General features: G+C 35.5%; 1 protein-coding gene across 26 annotated transcripts in view; it reads right to left on the reverse strand.

Annotated features, from left to right (window-relative positions):
- Positions 1 to 19,557, reverse strand: part of LPP (LIM domain containing preferred translocation partner in lipoma) — a 724,989-nt gene that overhangs the window by 272,459 nt on the left and 432,973 nt on the right. The gene's annotated exons all lie outside the window — the stretch shown is intronic.

Consider the following 19,557-nt stretch of genomic DNA (forward strand, 5'->3'; position numbering starts at 1 on the left):
AAAATTAAAGAAAGGAAAAAATTCTACTTAGAATAGCATAAAAATCTTAGAAAACAGTTATCTAAGGAGGAGAAAGATTATATACTGAAAACTATTAAACATCGATGAAAGAAATTATACAAGACAGAAACAAATGGATAAACATCTGTGTTCATGGGTTGAAAGTATTAATATTGTTAGAATGTATATCCCACCCAAAGTTATCTATAGATTCAGTGAGATCCCTATCTAAATACCTAAATGACGTTTTACATACATAGAAAAAATAATTCTAAAATTCACATGGAACCACAAAAGACCACAAAAAGCCACATTGATCTGGAAGCCAAGAACAAAGCCAAAGGCATTACAATTCCTAATTTCAAAATATATCACAAAGCTAGAGTAATCAGAACAGTAAGATACTGGCAAGAAAAACAAGATATACAGACCAAAAGAACAGAACAGAGAGTCCAGAAATATATCCACACATATACAGTCAATTGATTTTTGATGAGGGGGCAAAGAATAGATGATAGTTAAGGACAATTTCTTCAATAGATGATGTTAGGGAAACTAGAAGTACACATACAAAAGAATGATATTAGACTCTTATCTGACGTCATTTACTAAAACTGGGTTAATGATTTAAAAATGAAAAAGGCCTGAAACTAAAACTTCTAAAAGAAGTAACGTAGAGGAAAAGTTTCATGACATTGGTCATGAAGAATAGTAACATGCTATCCTAACTTAAACAAAAGGGAAGTGGAGGGCCTGCTCTGAGAGAGAGGGCAGACACACAGGGGTGCACCTTGTCTGTTCTTACCTCCTGGGCACAGCCAATTCTGATTGAAAATGTAGAAATCTATTTGGTCTAATCTACTATGCATAGCTTCTCTACCAGACTGGGGGACAGGGAGACATATACTATTCATCCTAGGATACTACCCTCCCCCCATTAACCTCACAGAGCTTTACAAGTTGAAGATGCTTAGAAAATGACTAATGGAAAAATACCACATAAAAAAAAGGATTGCTACAGAAATTCAAGTCTTAAAAAATAACATCTATTTGCATATCTGTATTTATAGATGATTGCATAAATATATTTATATACATATAACAAATCATAGGTAAATAAGTAATCTGTATATTTCTATACCTGCATTTTCATTTACAAAATATGTGATTTTTGAAGTATCTGTTTTTGGGGGCAAACTACAGCTGCAGCAGAGTAATTTTTAAAATGTGCTTGATTTTCAAAATAAAAATGTTAAATCACAATAAAACTTCAAAAATTCCTGTAAAAACAAAAACGAAATGAAATGCCAAAAATAAATGCTTGGAAGCACCAAATAATCCAGTAAGTAGAAAAGATTCACTATGTATTTAATTGAATATGTGGGCCAGAAGAATGTTGGCATAGTTTTCTTGAACCATGAAGAACATAAATAAATATGCTTTAAAATAATTCCTATTCTTTACCCCTTCCACCTCCCGTGATGTTAGGTACGTAAAATTGCAAAGGAAAAAATAAATATGTATATAGCTAAATATGCTATTTTCAAACACATAGTGATAATACGTAAAATATTCAGATACATGCTCACACGTACACAACGGAATTCATAAGAAAGTTGAGAAAAATGTTCTCATCTCCAAAGAGAGCTCTAGCAGTGAGATATTTCCTAGAAGAAAGCAATGGCTCCCAAAATTGTGCCCTGATGCTTTAATTCAAAGACTTTAGGATGTTTAAATAGTGTGTGTGTGTGTGTGTGTGTGTGTGTGTGTGTGTGTGTGTGTGTCTTCACCAAGAAAGAGACTGAAAGAAGAAACTTATGAAAAACGTTACTTCTAAGGAGTCAGGTCTATATTAATTCTTTTTTGTTTATGAATGTTATTGGTTTTCAATTTCAAAATATGCGAATTTTGAACTGTTTTCTTGGGGCAGACTTTACAGCTGCAGCAGAGAGCATGCCTGTCATCAGCCCAGTTGCTCAGTCACTGTCTCCATTTATAGTTGGGTTTGTAAAGTGTTCAAAATAGGAACTCTGGGTTTCTGCTGATCTTGAGTCATCAAAGAAAAGCAAACCTTTATTCCCTCTTTCATTCAATGCCCATCTACGCTGACTTTTTTATGACTGGCATTATTGACTAGAAAAATCTGACCTTAAATTTTTCCTAGGTTCAAAGTGACTTTCCATGTCCTCTGTAATAGAACGTTGGAGTCTTAACTGAGTATTTTTTAGGAATGTTTTGAACATACATATTTTAATAAATTGCTTAATGAGGAAACTATGTTTCCCTTTAGTACTATTGGGACCACCTTCAAGCAGAAAGCAAAAGCCACTCCACCAACCAGACAAGAATATCCAGTCGGCTTAAATTACAAAAGTAAATGACAAGTTTACCCTTTGAAAGACTAATATCCAAACAAAACAAACCAAAACAAAACAAAAACCAACCAAACAAAAAGATATCACTTTATTCAAGAGCTTCTTGTAACTTATCGGGAAGCTAAATCTGGAATTACAAGATCCCTAGGAAACTATATTTGAGACAAATGATATGTAGAAAAGATAGCCGTAAGAGTCAGGATTCAAACAAAAATGACAGCACCCACCAACTAGTTCTTCTCAAGGATCTGATTTATACAGGTATTATGTACATATCCCCATGTAATTGCAGAGGAGTCATGAAGAACAGGGAAATAATGTGGAACTAGCAGAGGCAGAGCCGTCATCTCCTCTAGGTTCAGGACAAAGATAGTGCTGCAGAGAGGAAAATCTAGAGAGGGTCCGTGACCATTCTTGACAGGCAGTTGCGAACTTTACAATCAGCAAGCCAGAGAAACATATGTGGCACAAGAGTTTATCAGTGTCTCTCAACAGAGTACTATGGTCTTCTTGAGTTTGACAGTAAGGTATTTTGCTCCCTACCCATTAAATGATAACAGTGTCCTCTAGTCATTGTGACAGTTTATAAAAATGGGCCCATTCATTTCCAAACTCCCCATCAGGAGGTGGTTTCCTCTCTAGTTGAGAATCATTGGAAGTAAAATGTTAACCAAATGTCCCTGGGAATTTTTAAATCTTTATCTCTGGATCAGCCTAGTTTACCAGAAAGCTATCTATCTGCATCAAATGGAATTTCATCTTATGAAAAATAAAATGCTTCTTAAATCTTTCCATGAAATTGTTACTAATGACAATAGCCAACATATTGCCCAACAGCTGGTAAATAAGGATTCCCTCTATTTGACACCAGACCTCTGCTTTTGTCTCTCTATTCACTGTCTCCAGCACCATGGCCACAACTTGATATACCTTCTATATTATGAAGACTTTAGAATTTCTATCTCCAGAATTCATCTGTATTCTGAATACTAAACCCAAATCCTCAACTGTCTATTTCATGAGTCTGCTTGAATGTCTCATATGCTTTTCAGACTCAATATATTAAAAACAGATTTCATCATCTACCCTGATCTGTTTCTCATTTGGTTTTCTCATCCACCCAGTTGTTGCTCAAAGGAGAACACTGGGAATCATTTCTGAGACTCTACCTACTTCCCATTCAAGAACTAAATCCTGTTGATCCTACTCTCTAAATAGGGAATTCCATAACTCACAAACATGTCCACATTTTACCATTTCCACTACTACAATCCCATGCCGAGATTCCGCCATTTTTCATTATGAATTCTCCAAAAACATCCAAACTGGTCTCCCAGTGTCTACAACTGTTCTCCTTCAATGAGTCCTTCATTTGGTAGCCAGAGTGATTTATTGCAAATGCAAATCTAATCATATTACTTTCCTACTCAAAAATCTTCAACAGGTTAGTGGAATGATGGATGCAAATCCACCTCTTCTACCTCTCTTTGAGATACACTGACTTTCTTTCACATCGTTTGTGCCAAGCTCTCTTACATCTCAGCAATGATACCTACACCAATGCACTTCACCATTCTCTTTGAATTATCTAGCTGATTCCTAGGAATCTCTAACATCTCAACCTGAATGTCAGGTTCCTCCGTGAAACTTTGCCTGAATCCTCCAGCACAGTGAGTGCTCTTTACTTCTCCCTCCCTGTACATATCACACGTGTATATATCTGCTTCTAAACAAGTAGAGACTATCCTTTTTACTCCCTGCTGCTTCCTCATTATGCTTTATCATATCATAGCATATAAGGTGGCATTTAACAAATATTTGATGAATGAATGAAGGTTAATATCCCAAGAAAAATGCATTTCTTTGGTCAGACTATTAACTGACCATGCAAAAATATGAACTATCTTATTTCCCTTATTGACTAGACAATCAAGAAATTCTGTAAAAATGTGTAATGCATGCTTAATTACGGTCATTTCATTAGTGTCCTCCCACCTTTAAATAGTTTAATGATTTCAATTTAGAATGTATTGATAGCATTATTTTTCCAAGAAGCCTTTGAGGTACTTATTTTCAGTTTTATGGCCATATTATATGTGTAAGTTTTACTTGCTGCTGACTCAAATCCCCTCTGGAAATAAAGGGCAATTTTTAAATAAACTTACTAAGAAAGGAAAGAGACTAATGCATTTAAAAATAGTATTTAACAACATGTACTAAAACAAAGTACGTTCTGAATTTACTGCCAAGTAAACACAATACCACAAATCCCAGAAATTCAATCCAATTTATTTATTCAATAGAAATTTATTGAAAGTCTACTATGTAACAGGCATTGAGCTGCTTACTAGATTCACAATGAGACAAAGTCACACTCATTGCACTCAGAAAGTTCTTAGTTATAGAATATTTGGGGCAAAATTTAGCGTGATGAGTAAACATGATTCCTACTTAGAAAGTTTTCTAATGTAACAGAAGGAGAAAGTAGACAGAAGCAAAAGGGCAACATTTAAACAGCAGCAGGAAATTCAAAATCCTTGTATTACATTTTAATTTCAGCGACATGACATGGGAAACTACTTAAGATTTAAATGTAAATTTTAAATGAAAATCACATAGTATGAAATCAGTTGTACAACACAATTGAGGCCATAGAGAATGATATTTTCATATGGCCAAGGAATATACAAAATATCAAAAGGGGGATGGTTGACTTGCTAGAGATGATGAATATTTCCATTTCAATTATATTTTCATGGCAATTATTTGAGCTATTTGAAGAATACCTCAAGTGCTTTTCACTTTCAGTTATCTACTTTGTCTGGATATCCCTCTGGCAGAAAACACAAACTAAAATACCTATTGGTAATCCCCAAAATGTGTAATAATAGCAAACATTTATATAGAAATTACCCGGTGCAAACATTTTGTGTTGAACATAATTTATATACAATCTTCACAATTACTCCTGAGACAGAAACTAATCCTCATTTTCCAGAAGAAGATATTGATGAGAGATTAAGTAACTGCCCAAGGACACATCACTAGCTGGTGGCAGATCAAAGGTTCAAGCCTGGGTCATCCAGCTCCATACTTTGGGGTTTTAAAAACCATCCACCTCTCTCAGGTAAGAGAACAGTGAAATATAATAGTTGACATGTTAAAAACACACACACACACAAAATTCTTTCTCAGTCTATCTGTAGTTTTCCTATTTTTAAGAGGTAAGTAATCAAAATGTAGACACTGGAAAATCTCTCTCTCCTAGAAGAAAAAATGAATAAATTGGAGAATGAACAGAAAAGGACAATGCCAGTGTCTAGGAAACAACGGTGTGATGTGAACTGTGTAAAACTGAAGAGTTTACTCTGTTAGAAAGGCAGCTGCTTTCCCATGCCAGCTCACTGCTGACATGTGGAACATGAATCCAATATTCCTCTTCTGACTTTAAAGATGTGTTTATTATTATTATTATTATTTTTCAGACACAGGAAGAGAAATAAAACATAGAATTTCTGCAGTCCACCTGTAGTGCATGAGGTGCACTTTGCAATTCCCAGTTTAAATTATGGATACTGGCAAATGAAAGTATCACTAGGAAGCATGCCACTGAAGAGTTGTGCACTGGAACTTGGGAGACCGAGAAAAAAAGTACCAGTTTTGCCACCATTTAGAGTTTAGTGACATTGGGAAAATCACGTGACTTCTCTAGACTGACTTCATCTGAACAATAAAGGAGGGGAAATGTTAAGTTATTCTTCTCTCTCTCTTTTTTTTTTTAAACAAACAGTCTTTCTCTTCAAATAAAAAATATTTCTATATCACTCACGAAAAAGAAAAAGAGCTTCACTGAGGTTGAGGTACCTATAAAAGAAGATATTCTGACTTTCAAAAATCCAGTGATTCCAAGAGTAAATGTGCAATATTCAGAGTTTTATTGCCCAAGAAGAGCTTGGTCTCATTATTAAGGATTCATATCAGGGAGGTACTTAACAAATAATGGTTGGATAAATAAATATAATTCATTTCTGAGTTTGTACAATGAACAAAAATGCAAACACTGCTAACCTATTTCAGTTATAATGCAATCCCTAATTTGCTGCTTCATTTGGCTCTATACAAAAATTACATCATCATTTTCTCCCAACCATGACTAGAGGAATAACTAAATTTTTCTTTCTCAAGTCATCTCACTAATTATCTTCCAGAATTCAGGGTATGTACCCATATCTCCATACCTCATCCAACCAGGTCACCTACACTATCGACTTGATAGATGACCCCATGAGTTGGAAAATAACCTGACAGATTAAGTATGCCAAATATATATATACACACACACACACAAAATACATATACTTATATATATAAGTATATGTATTTATATATATATGTATATTTGAGATTAAGAATTATAATTACATATATCAAATATACATATATTTGAGATTAAAAAATATATATATTTGAGATTAAGAATGCCATATACACATATATGTTTGAGATGGAGTCTTGCCCTGTCACCCAGGCTGGAGTGCAGTGGCGCTATCTCAGCTCACTGCAAACTCTGCCTCCCATGTTCAAGCAATTCTGGTGTCTCAGCCTCCCAAATAGCTGGGATTACAGGCACCCACCACCACACTGGCTCCTTTTGTGTTTTTAAAAGACGGGGTTTTCACTGTGTTGTCCAGGCTAGTCTTGAACTTCTGACCTCCAGTGATCTGTCTGCCTTGGCCTCCCAAAATGTTGGGATTACAGGCGTGAGCCACCATGTCTGGCCAAGAGTGCGATATATAAACATAACACTGCACATTTAGAAAAGCACTTTTTTTTTTTTTTTAACATTTGCTCTTTGTTTTATTACTAAGAGAAGTTTTATTTCAGTCTCATAATGAAGACCCGGAAAAAGACAAAACATCACAAAACTGCCTAGGAAAAGGAATGGAACAAGTAACAAAGAAGTTAGGGGTGGCCCATGAAGAGATTCAAAGACTCACTGACGAACTACAAGTGAAGGAGAAAGAACAGTGTAAATTAGGTAAGCTGTGGTGTCAGATGACCATTTCTGATCATGCTTTAACTGTACTGATCTCATCTCAGGGTGGAACATGAGAAAAAAAACAATGAGAAAAAAGTCTTTAAGATAAACACATAAAAGTGATGAACAACCTCATTTTCTACCATGCTAGGAATTTCTGTCGAGGCCCAAACATATTTACCAAAAGTGCACAACTCATAAGTGTATACCACTCACCACAAGAGATTCCCAGCCTCTCAGAAGCCCACTGTGTTCATTCTCTCTATCTCTACATCCTTCCTCCTCCTTCAGAGTAACTACTGTCCTGACTTTGAATGCAGTTTCTGCGTTTGACTACATGCAGTATGCCTTCTATGGTTTGCTTCTCCTGCTCAGTCTTAGCAGATTCCTTCATTTTGTTACTCGTAGCAGTTGTTTGTTCACTCTGCTGTTTACAATATTTCATTAATAAACATACTACAATCTATCCGTTCTACTGATGGACAATTTTGTTGTCAGTTTTTGTCTATTATGAATATTGCTGCTATAAACATTTTGGTATATGTCTCAGTGTGCTTATTACACATTTCTGATTGTGGTAAGAGTAGAATTACTGAATCAAAGGGTTATGGGCAGGTTCTACGTTGGTCTTCCAAGGTAGTTATACTAATTTAAGCTTTCCTCAGTTGTATGTGAGATTTTAGTTCCTCCACTTCGGTTTTCAATACTTGGTACTATAGTCTTATTAACTTCACCTTTTGTGTTGAGTGTATAGTGGTATTTAAGTGTTGTTTTAATTGGTATTCCCTGACTGCTAATTAAGTTGAAAATCTTTTCATATGTTTGTTGTTGCTGTTACTCATTTGGATATACAACTTTGTGAAGTTCCTGCTCAAGTCTCTTGTATATTTTTCTATTTTATTTATTTGTGGGAGTTCTTTATATATTGTGGATATCAGCCTTTTGTTGGTTATAAATGTTATGTTGTTGTCATTTTTTTACCATAAATGCTAATATTGATCAAGTTGGGTTTAAGTGAATTACTCTTTATGCCTTCTGAGTTTTCATGTTTAAAGTCTTTTCTTCACTACAAGATTATTGAAGATATTTACCCTGGTTTTTGGGGGGGGGGTACTTTTATTGCTTATATTTACATCTTTGCTTTATCTAGAATTTAGTATAAAAATTTTATAATTATCTCCTTTCTATATTTGTATTTTTTTAATTATACTTTAAGTTCTAGAGTACATGTGCACAACGTGCAGGTTTCTTACATATGTATACATGTGCCATGTTGGTGTGCTGCACCCATTAACTCATCATTTACATTAGGTATATCTCCTAATGCTATCCCTCCCCCCACCCCTCCCCACAATAGGCCCTGGTGTGTGATGTTCCCCTTCCTGTGTCCAAGTGATCTCATTGTTCAATTCCCACCTATGAGTGAGAACATGCAGTGGTTGGTTTTCTGTTCTTGCGATAGTTTGCTGCGAATGATGGTTTCTAGCTGCATCCATGTCCCTACAAAGGACATGAACTCATCCTTTTTTATGGCTGCATAGTATTCCATGGTGTATATGTGCCACATTTTCTTAATCCAGTCTGTCACTGATGGACATTTGGGTTGATTCCAAGTCTTTGCTATTGTGAATAGTGCCGCAATTAAATCTGGCTGCACAACAGAATCATTTAGGGATTTTTAAATACAAGTTATTATGGATAAACCCACTCAACAAAGTGAAATCTGGAAATTCAAAAGGGAAGGGGCAGGTGATTCTCAGTTAAAACCAGAGTTCAAAACTACTTTTAGATACTGTTGCTAAAGCCGAACAGGAAATCCCACTTGGAGTTACGGGCTATGAGTGACATAATGGTGTGACTCCAATTGTCTTAGAAGGAAAATTGATTATATAATTTAGATTTAGGGACTAAGTTAATGTTTGTTTCTATAAAATTTTTATGGGAAATCAGTGGTGTAATTTGGTGATATGTAACAAAAGCCCTAATGAAGTTTATACTTTTTAAACCCATAGTTTTATTTCTTAAACTTTAGCCTATGGAAATGACCAGAGAGCATAAATGTTGAGTTTCAAGAAACTCAGCAGTAACAGTGTACTTCATAAAACCAAAAGATTATGGAAAATTTAAATAATCAATACATGGGGATTGTTTATATATATTATGGTATATTCATATAATGGAATACTACACAGCAATTAAACAATGTCATAAAAATATTTCAAAATATATCAATAATCTAGCAATTCAACTTCTGGGTATATACTTAAAATAACTAAAAGCAGGAATGCAGCTATTTGTACAATCATGGTAATATGTTTGTAGCAGTATTATTCACAATAGCCAAAGGAAGAAGCAAGTCAAGTGTCCACTGATGGATGAATGGATAAATAAAATGTGATATATATACACACACACACACCTATCTATATATCTATATGTCTATATAGATACACACACAATGCAATAAGAAAATTCTGACACATGCTACAACATGGATGAAGCCTGAAGAGATTAAGCTTGAAGCTTGAAGAAACAATCCGGTTACAAAGAAACAAATGCCATATGGTTCTAAATATAAGAGGTCCCTAGAACAGTCAAATTTATAAAGCTAGAAAGTAGAATAGTGATTGTCATGGGAAGGGAGTAGGAAGAACAGAGCTAGAGCATTATTGTTTAATGGATACGTCATTTCAGTTTGAGGAGATACAGTTCTGGTGGTGATGGACAACAATGTAAATGTACTTAGTGCCAGTGAATTATATGCTTAAAATTGGTTAGAATGTTAAATTTTATATTATGTATATTTTACCACTATATAATAAAAATAACATGTATCAAAAATTGTCTTTGTTTTAAAATTCAGTTAGAAAACAGTTTTATACCTGTTGATAAGTAATGCATCTATCTATATCTCATATATATTTTATACACACACACACACACACACACACACACACACACACACACGTATGACTAGAAGGATTTATTCCCAAACTGATAACATTGGTTATTTTAAAGGGGTTATTTTTGGGTATTCTATATACTTTTCCTATTTTGCTAAGTGTCTACCACATATTGCTTTTTAACTCAAAGGAAGAAATACATATTATATAGGCATAGTATATATTATATATTTATTATATATAAATGTATAAAAATAAATATATATTTAACATAATATATATCAGAAATATATACATTATTTTAAAAACCAAGCAAACACACTCTAAAATATTGTGGCATTCCAATGTCTGTGTATATGTACATACAAAAAAAGGAAGGAGAATAGCAGAAAATTAAAAATGGTTTAAATGCATTTTTAGAGTTTACAGTTTTACACTAGGTGATGTAGTTAAGAGAAAATTTTGTTCTCGGTTTTATGTTTTTGTTTACTTTCCACATTAAAGAAAAGAAGTAACTTTATAAATGAGGATAAATGGTAGCTGAAATCTGGTGATGAGTTAAAATAATCTCAAATATTATTCATGAAATAAAAATCACACAATTTTAATTGGTGCCACCGAGTTCAAAACATTGCTGCCAATATACCACTAATACTAATTTTTAGTCCTCAATGAACACATAAAAAGCACACACACCACACACACACGCACACACCACACACACACACACCTGAGTCCCCGATAGTTTTTGCCAGAGAGATGCACACATAAATATCTTACTTCTCTGAAATGTATCAGCACTCATTCATTTCACAGCACTGTGTTCTGCTAGTGATAGGCTATTCTTAATAGCTTCAGGGTCTCCCCGGACTTCTAAAAACATCTCCCCGGACTTCTACAGACCCCCATGTCGGTATGTGAAGGTGTTTTCTCAAACGTAAAATCAAGACAATTAGGAGCACCCAGATGCTACCTTGAAAATCTTCATTTTCTAGTTCCTATTAAAAAGAGAAGCAACGATGCAGGTGAGGGTGTGCACTGCATCTTCATAAAGCTAGCATATCATCAGATCAAAACTAAGAAAGCCAATATTTTAAGGAGTGTCCTCTCCCACCCCCAATAACTTTCAAATGACATAGAATGCCACCGGTTTTGAACTTGAGAGCTCTCTAAGGCTCCTGTTTATGTAAACACCCATCCATGTAGAATTAGTTCCTAGAATGAATATGGGTATTATAAATACCTGTATAGCACACTCTCAGTTCCTGGCATGCATGTGTCCAGCACTGGACACAATGCCATTGTGATGAAGGTTAATTCAATCGGAGTGTGCTCTATAAGCTAGAAATGCAGTGAGAGAAGAGCCTATTTCCATAACAAGCGACCTCGTTTGCTGAAGCATCTCCTCAAGGGACCAGACACTTTTCTCCAATCAGGCCAAGGGTTTAGTGAAAAATACTGAGAGTTCAACCAATTAGCCAAGAAATAATAAAACTCCATCCCAGTGGGAATATTACAGGTGCATTTTTATATGACTGGTAGCACTGAAAATTGAAATAATTTTTTGGTGGACAAACTTGCAATGAAGAGCTATTAAAATGCTCATAAGTGATGTTACTTGTTTTTTTAAAGGAAAAATCAGAGGATGGTTGAGAAAATTCTGGAACATTGAGCTAATAGAATGGTATGCAGCTGGAAAGCCAGAAAACAGTAATTCCAAATACCAGTTTATAAAGAAAAGTAAGATAATGGTGCATATGTATATTGACAAAAACTATATAAATCAGGTACGTTTCAAGGTTAGCACATATTTTAAAGATTTTAGCAATGTGATTATATGTTATAAATGTGATCATAATATTTTTTTCTCCTCTTGTTAATTCTCTCTCCTAGTTACCATCAATGTTCCTACTTCTATTAACTTATTGGTGCCTCAGTCCAGTCCACTATGATTAGTGACCTAACTTACTGCAACAAATACATACACACACGTATATGTGTATTATTAAAGAAACTGACCGCTTATTGCCCTCCAGTACGTACTCTATTCTAAAATCAAATTTTAAAAACTCAAATATGATCATCGCCTTCCTGTATTAAAATCTCTCAAAAGTTCTCATTGTTCTTACCATGAAGTCCAAAGTCTTTCCTGATAGAACTACTGTTTATCTTCTTAGCCTCCTCTCTTACTTTCCTCTACACAGGAGTCAACACTCCAGCTATCCTGTGGTTGCCCTGACTTGCACACTTTCCAACCTGCTTCCGCCTTGCAACTTCTAACTGGTTATTCATCCTTCAGATTTCAAACGAAATGATGTCTCCATTAGGAGCCAATCTGGATCCTCCAAAACTGGACAAGGTGCCTGCTATTAATGTCTCTTTAATAGATTGCATTTGATAACCCTTACGCATTGTTTTGCAATTACTTATTTAGTGTTCCTTTCCTCTCTAAATACCATGTGGGTAGAAACTTGAGCTTTCCATCCTTACCATAGGTTTTTATTCAATAAATTAGTTTTTGCAATAACATATTATTGAAATCAGTTTTTTCAATAATGTATTATTGGCAAATTCCATACAAGAGAGAAGTGTTTAATCAAATAAAACAATAACGGCAATAATTGGCTAATAAAATTGTCCACACTTCCCATCCTCCATCAGTTTTGTGAACCACTCATCTAAGAAGCATTTAAGTTTGATAGAGGGTTCTGTAATTCCATCTGATTTTAAAAGTTCTGAGTTAGTTTATAAACACTGGGTTTCTTCTTAGCTGTAGGTAGCTGGACATTTGGTGAGTGTGGTTCAGTAGTTTTTTGTTATAACCAACCACTGTAATAGAACCAACCATTCTTATCTTTTACTGCTACTCAGAAGCCATAAAAAGACAAAAGATAATAAAATGGGTGGGATCCCATCTCTCCGGAAACTCTCAAGTCCTACAGGGGTTCCTTATTGCTGAAATTTGTGTATCAGTGGTAGAAATTAAAATGTGACCACCTTGAGATGAGGGTCCAAAAAGAGCTACTTGGGGAATAATTTTTAACAGATGATTCTTTGAGAAGAAATAACTAATTTATTTGTGCATAATTGAAACATACAATATTCTTCACATAATTGTAGGGTGTGAGAAATGTGAAGATCGGAAATTTCTACATTTTCCCCAAGGAAACAAGGCTCAGGAAAGATTTGCCCAAAGTGAGAAGGTCTTCAAAGGGTCAGGATTAGAGCTCTGTTTCCAGAGTCTGAAACCAGTGTTCCTACCACCACACCAGAATGGTCAGACTTAATAATAAGCCTACAAAAAAGTAACAAACCCAGTTTTGTTCTTCAACAAAAGTGGATCTCAGTGTATATGCACCAGGCATCAGTGCATGGAAATCACAAATTAGGCTCAATAGGGACAAATTGGGTTGCTGTATTTTCATACAATCGTTTCTAATATATTCGCGGAATTCAGTGAGAGAAGCCACCAGTGTGAGCAAGTGGCTATATTTGCTTCAGTGGAAACAAACAGACCCTCGTTCATATATTTCTAAAAAAAATTGAGTGACCGAAAGCAAAGCAAAAAAGGAATAGGTGGTGAGTTACAGTTCTCACAGAATTCCATGTATAAAATTTGCTAACAGCTATCAAATATTTCAAATAAAATATTTAAAGGACATCATATTTACAGCACACTAGGCTCCTGACAAAGTCACTAGATGTTTGCTCAGTTTTTTCTTCTTTGCAGAAAACACGTTCATTTTATAATGATCACTGTATTACGATGATCTGAATGTGTATCAGTTACACTATATATTGTATAGGAGAAAAAAATTCTTCTTCGAACATATTTGTTCTCCAAAATGGAGCTGTCTGTCCACTTACTTGTAGATGGATAAAAGGAATGGATCACAGAAAGGTATAATTTCTAAGGAGAGAACACTTTTGCCACAGAGTAGGAGGAAGGGTAGAAAATGTTTTCATAAAGAGTGACTATTAGGGACAAATAAGAGCTCTATTCACCAAACCCGTACACATCCCTTTATCCCTGTAAAACAAGCTATGAAAGCACATAATGACTAACTGCAGCAAAATTACTCACATTCTAACTTTGCATAATCACTAAAATGGCTCTGGTTTTTTAACCCTCCCCCTTCAACAATTCTGCACTCTTAAAATTTTTTTTTCAACCACAGCACAAATGGTTACAGCAAACGGGTGTACCAGGCACATCTGCTGTTTCAAAAAGAATTCACTCTCCTGTGCCAAATCCATGTCTATCGGAAGAAATAAAAATAAATTGCGAGCAGGTTCAGCAAATGCCCAGATAAATCCTGTAGTGACCACATGGGGTAGATTCATTTCTGGTAGTTGTTTTGTCCTGAAAAGGGTGAGGCAAAGGAGGGGTGGTTTGGAAGCAAGGGACTCTCTCTCTCTCACGCCTGTCTTTGTCACTCAAGAATTGAATACACAGTTAAGGTAGCTCCCTTCTCGATTTTCGGCACAATTATTTAAAAACTAGGATTGCGTTTATATAATCCCATAGGTGAAGGGCAGTTGGCAATGTGTCTTGCAATATATGAAGTCTTCCTTAAAAACAACAATAATGATGAGAACAACAATAGTCATAGTTTGAATGATCCCACAAATAATCTTTCCTATTTTGTATATTTATATTTCTAAAAGCTTTGCTGAAAGCGCCTACCTGATATTTTAGATCGTTCAGTGCAGTAGATAACCTAGAATTTGGGGCACTAAAAAATCTATGTTTTCTCTTTTCTTCACACTATTAGGTGGAAATCTGAGGATGGCTTTTGAAAGAGAGCACCATTATTTTGATCATGGTACAAGGTGACCAGGCTCCATGGCAGAGCAAGGGGATGGTGGCTAGCCCAAGATCGAGGCATCAGCACAACCGCTGAAATCCTCATCAGCCGGGGGATACAAATGACTGATGGGGGTTCAATCATTTGGATCTTATTCCTCCAGTGAAACTTTCTTTTAAAGGTAAAATGAGGAATTTGTTTATTATTATTCTTTCTTTTTTAAAACAGCAAACATCAACAAATTCAAAGATAAATATTCTTTGGGAAGCAATTTTAAATTAGGATAACAATTACTGAAATTCCTGGGTTCAAACCAATTCACTTATATTGTTTCTTGGGTTTCAATTTCCTCTTTATAAAATTAGGGGATTTGTTTGAAAGAATTCAAAGAATTTGGGTAGCTTAAGGTACCTAAGGGACGTTTTTGGGCTCAGATAAATTCTGATATCTAAGGTTCTTTGGAACAGCATATAAACGGAAAAACCCTTCTCATTCGAACAGTATTTTCATAATTTATTTTTATAAATCTCAAGAACTGTATAGGTAATAGGATGCTTAATCCTATTATGCTATAATGTTACAGGAAAATAACAGGATATAAATTCATACATATATCATGATTAAAGTCCTATATGTGAATAACAAAAACAAAACAAAAATTATGAGTGGTAATTATGAGTAGTGTCAATACAGATATTTTGCTCTTTTTTCCTCCTTTCATTTTATTTTATAAAATGAGCATGTATACTTATATTTACAACAAACTAACTTTATTTACAGAAAAAATAATCATATCTCCAAATATGTTTTCCTTTCAGGGAACACATTGGATTTTTCCCAAACCACCCAAAAACAAAGAAATATGATATTTAGTTGGCTCAAAATTTAGAACTTCAGATTTCTTTTTGAAAAATGCAATTGTTCAGATAGTTACTGAGCATTTCCTGGTCACTTTCTAATTACCAGGAATGTTGCCAGCTACTGGGTAAAAAGTTACCATTTTTGGCCTCAGTGAATTCAAGTATAGACAGAGAAACAGGCAGAAAACCAGTAGAATTTTTTCAGATTTCCAGAAGTCTTACAAACCCTACTTGGAACACAGCGCTCCACTGCAACTCATTCATGTTTTAAACAGAGAGCTGAGTTCTAGCCAGCCAAAGAACACTGGCTTAAGAGCAGGGAACCAGGTCCTTTGCATTCCACTCTGAACTGCTGAATGGCTTTAGGCACATTCTTGTCTGTGTGACTCAGTTCCTTCCCCTTCAAGACTCTGGGTAAAAATAATTCTTTATACTTTACATGGACAGCTGAATTCAAACACCTTCCCCTAGTCTGTTCTACCTCTTGATATTCCATGTGTAAGTGCTATGACCTAGGTAATTCTTATACATTCTTAAGTTTGAGTAACATTGTTCTAAGCTATATAACTCAGGAAGGGGGCCACGTTCTAATATTCCTATCTTCAGCCTTTCATAACACTTAGAACATGGCAGCACGAAGACTATGCCATAGAAGGGTATCAAAACATCGTAGAGCCCTACTTACCATGTGATCCAGCAATCCCATGACTGGGTATCTACCCAGAGGAAAAGAAGTCATTATTCGAAAATGATACTTGCACACCTGTGTTTATAGCAGCACAATTCACAATAGCAAAATCATGGAACCAACCCAAATGCCCATCAATCAAAGAGTGGATAAAGAAACTCTGGTACATATATATAATGGAATACTACTCAGCCATAAAAAGGAATGAATTAACAGCATTTGCAATGACCTGGATGAGATTAGAGACTATTATTCTAAGTGAAGTAACTCCGGAATGGGAAACCAAACATCATATGTTCTCACTGATATGTGGGAGCTATGAGTACGCAAAGGCATAAGAATGATGCAATGGACTTTGGGGACTTGAGGGGAAGAGTAGAAGGGGATGAGAGATAAAAGACTACAGGTATGGTGCAGTTTATACTGCTCGAGTGATGGGTGCACCAGGATCTCACAAATGTCCACTAAAGAACTTATTCATGCAACCAAATACCACCTATACCCCAATAACTAATGGAAAAACAAAATTAAAAAAGAAAAAATTCCCCGTCTCTACTAAAAACATACAAAAAAAATAGCCGGGCGAGGTGGTGGGCGCCTGTAGTCCCAGCTACTCGGGAGGCTGAGGCAGGAGAATGGCGTGAACCCGGGAGGCGGAGCTTGCAGTGAGCTGAGATCCGTCCACTGCACTCCAGCCTGGGCGACAGAGCGAGACTCCGTCTCAAAAAAAAAAAAAAAAAAAAAAAAAAGAAAAATTACCATAGAGCAATTAATGAATGAATATCTTAAAGTATGAAATTATTCCCCATTGTCTTTTCTTTACTTAATTTTTTCTATTTAATCTCTCTCTCTCTTCTGTGTGTGTGTGTGTGTGTGTGTGTGTGTGTGTGTATGAGAGAGAGAAAGAGAGAGAGCAAGAGCAAGAGTGAGCACCTCTATGGGATCTACAACAAATGGCATTATAGAAATAAAGAAACATGATAAGCAGATCAGCTACATCATTATTAGGTAAGAAAAGGAGAGAAAAATCACAAGGGAAGAAAGAAGCATGCACACACGCGTGCGCGCACACACACACACACCCCCCCACACACACACACACACACCCCGGGCATCAGAGGTGTAATCTATACAGTTATTCATTCTATTCCTAGAGTTCTTCATTCAATAACCTAGAAGCAAATAAATAAATGAATCAGAAAAACGTACCCTTTTCCATGGATACCATTCATGGAATGGTAGGATACAGAATGATTCAAGAAGATATTTTACTATTGTAAGAGGAAAGTTCAACTTTGTATTTATTCTTGTCTCTTCATGTTTTTAAATAATGTTTAAACAAAATAATATTATTCATTGTTTCTTAGAGTTTTGAGAGAGTTAGGCAAGCCCTCATGTAAGACATAGTTTATTCATTAAAACAATGATACGCCGGGTGCAGTGGCTCACACCTGTAATACCAGCACTTTGGGAGGCCGAGGCAGGCAGATCACCTGAGGTCAGGAGTTCAAAACCAGCCTGGCCAACATGGTGAAACCCTGTCTTTACTAAAAAGACAAAAATTAACCGGGCATGGTGATGGGCACCTGTAATCACAGCTACTGAGAAGGCTGAGGCAGGAGAATTGCTTGAACCCAGGAGGTGGAGGTTGCAGTAAGCTGAGATAGCACCACTGTAGTCCAGCCTGGGAGCCAGAGACTCCATTTAAAAAACAAAAACAAAAACAGTGATACTCATTGTAGAAAACATGAGAAGTATTAACAAGGTTAGTAAAGAAATTAAAAAAACACTTGTTCAAAACTTTAGTGATAACAACTGTTTTGGTAACTTTATTTTCATGGTTTGTATTTCTATGTATACATGTATCTGTGTGTAAGTGTGTGTGTGACTGTGTGCATGTGTGTTTTGTATAGGTGATGGTGCTTAAATGTGAACCCTCTTTATGTGTGGCTTTGTGTCTTATTTTTTCACTTAACATTATATCGGAGATTATAAATCTTAAAATTCTTCAAAAATGTTGTTTATAGTGTGATAACCAAGTAGTCAATCTGCTTTAACAGATACATATGCTCCAATGCAATCATTTCCTATTTATCATACATATTTAGTTGCAAAATCAAAACCAGAACAAAACGCACTAAGATTTTTCCGCTGTCCTATATTATGCTATTCTATCATCACAAAGTAGTTTGTTTCTGATAAAAAAGATTTGAGGAGGTGCAATAGTATCTCAAAATGCCAGGCATGCACTTCTAACAAAATGTCAGCTCCCACCTCCACACTTCTCATGTGTATCAGATAATCTTCCCATCAGCCATACAATATACATGCAATTCAGACCCATGCCAAATACCTCACAGTTAAACCCTCTGATATTGAATTCCAAAAGCCTTAATGTCTCAAGACAATTGATATTAGAGATTAAATATCAAAGAGCAGTCATTTATTGTTGTTGTGAGTACCATTATTATTTGTATTATCACATTCCCTCTGTCTCTGTATCAGGTAGATGATGAGGAACTCAATTGCAGAATGACAGGATCACGGCTGTGTCGGAAAACATATTAATCTGACAGTCATATGTTTACGAAGGGCATAAAGGAAGTCAGCCTGGAAACTACTGCAATAATCTAGGCAAGAAATGATGAGGCCCTAACTAGGAATACAGAGTTTGAAGGAAAAAGCCTCCTAGAGCATTTACTGGAGAAGTAATACTTTCAGAAATGTTGTCCCAGTATATCTTTTTCTAGCATCTTTTACTTTGTACAATAATATTTCCTAATATGAATATGTATGGAGCAAATGAGATCCATTGGCTGGTTTAATGGAAACAATATGCTCAAAGAGATCTGCATTAAGAAAGGTACTAGACTGGGGCTGCAGAA

Source organism: Macaca fascicularis, chromosome 2 (assembly GCF_037993035.2).
Source record: "Macaca fascicularis isolate 582-1 chromosome 2, T2T-MFA8v1.1".
NCBI classification, from domain to species: Eukaryota; Metazoa; Chordata; class Mammalia; order Primates; family Cercopithecidae; genus Macaca; species Macaca fascicularis.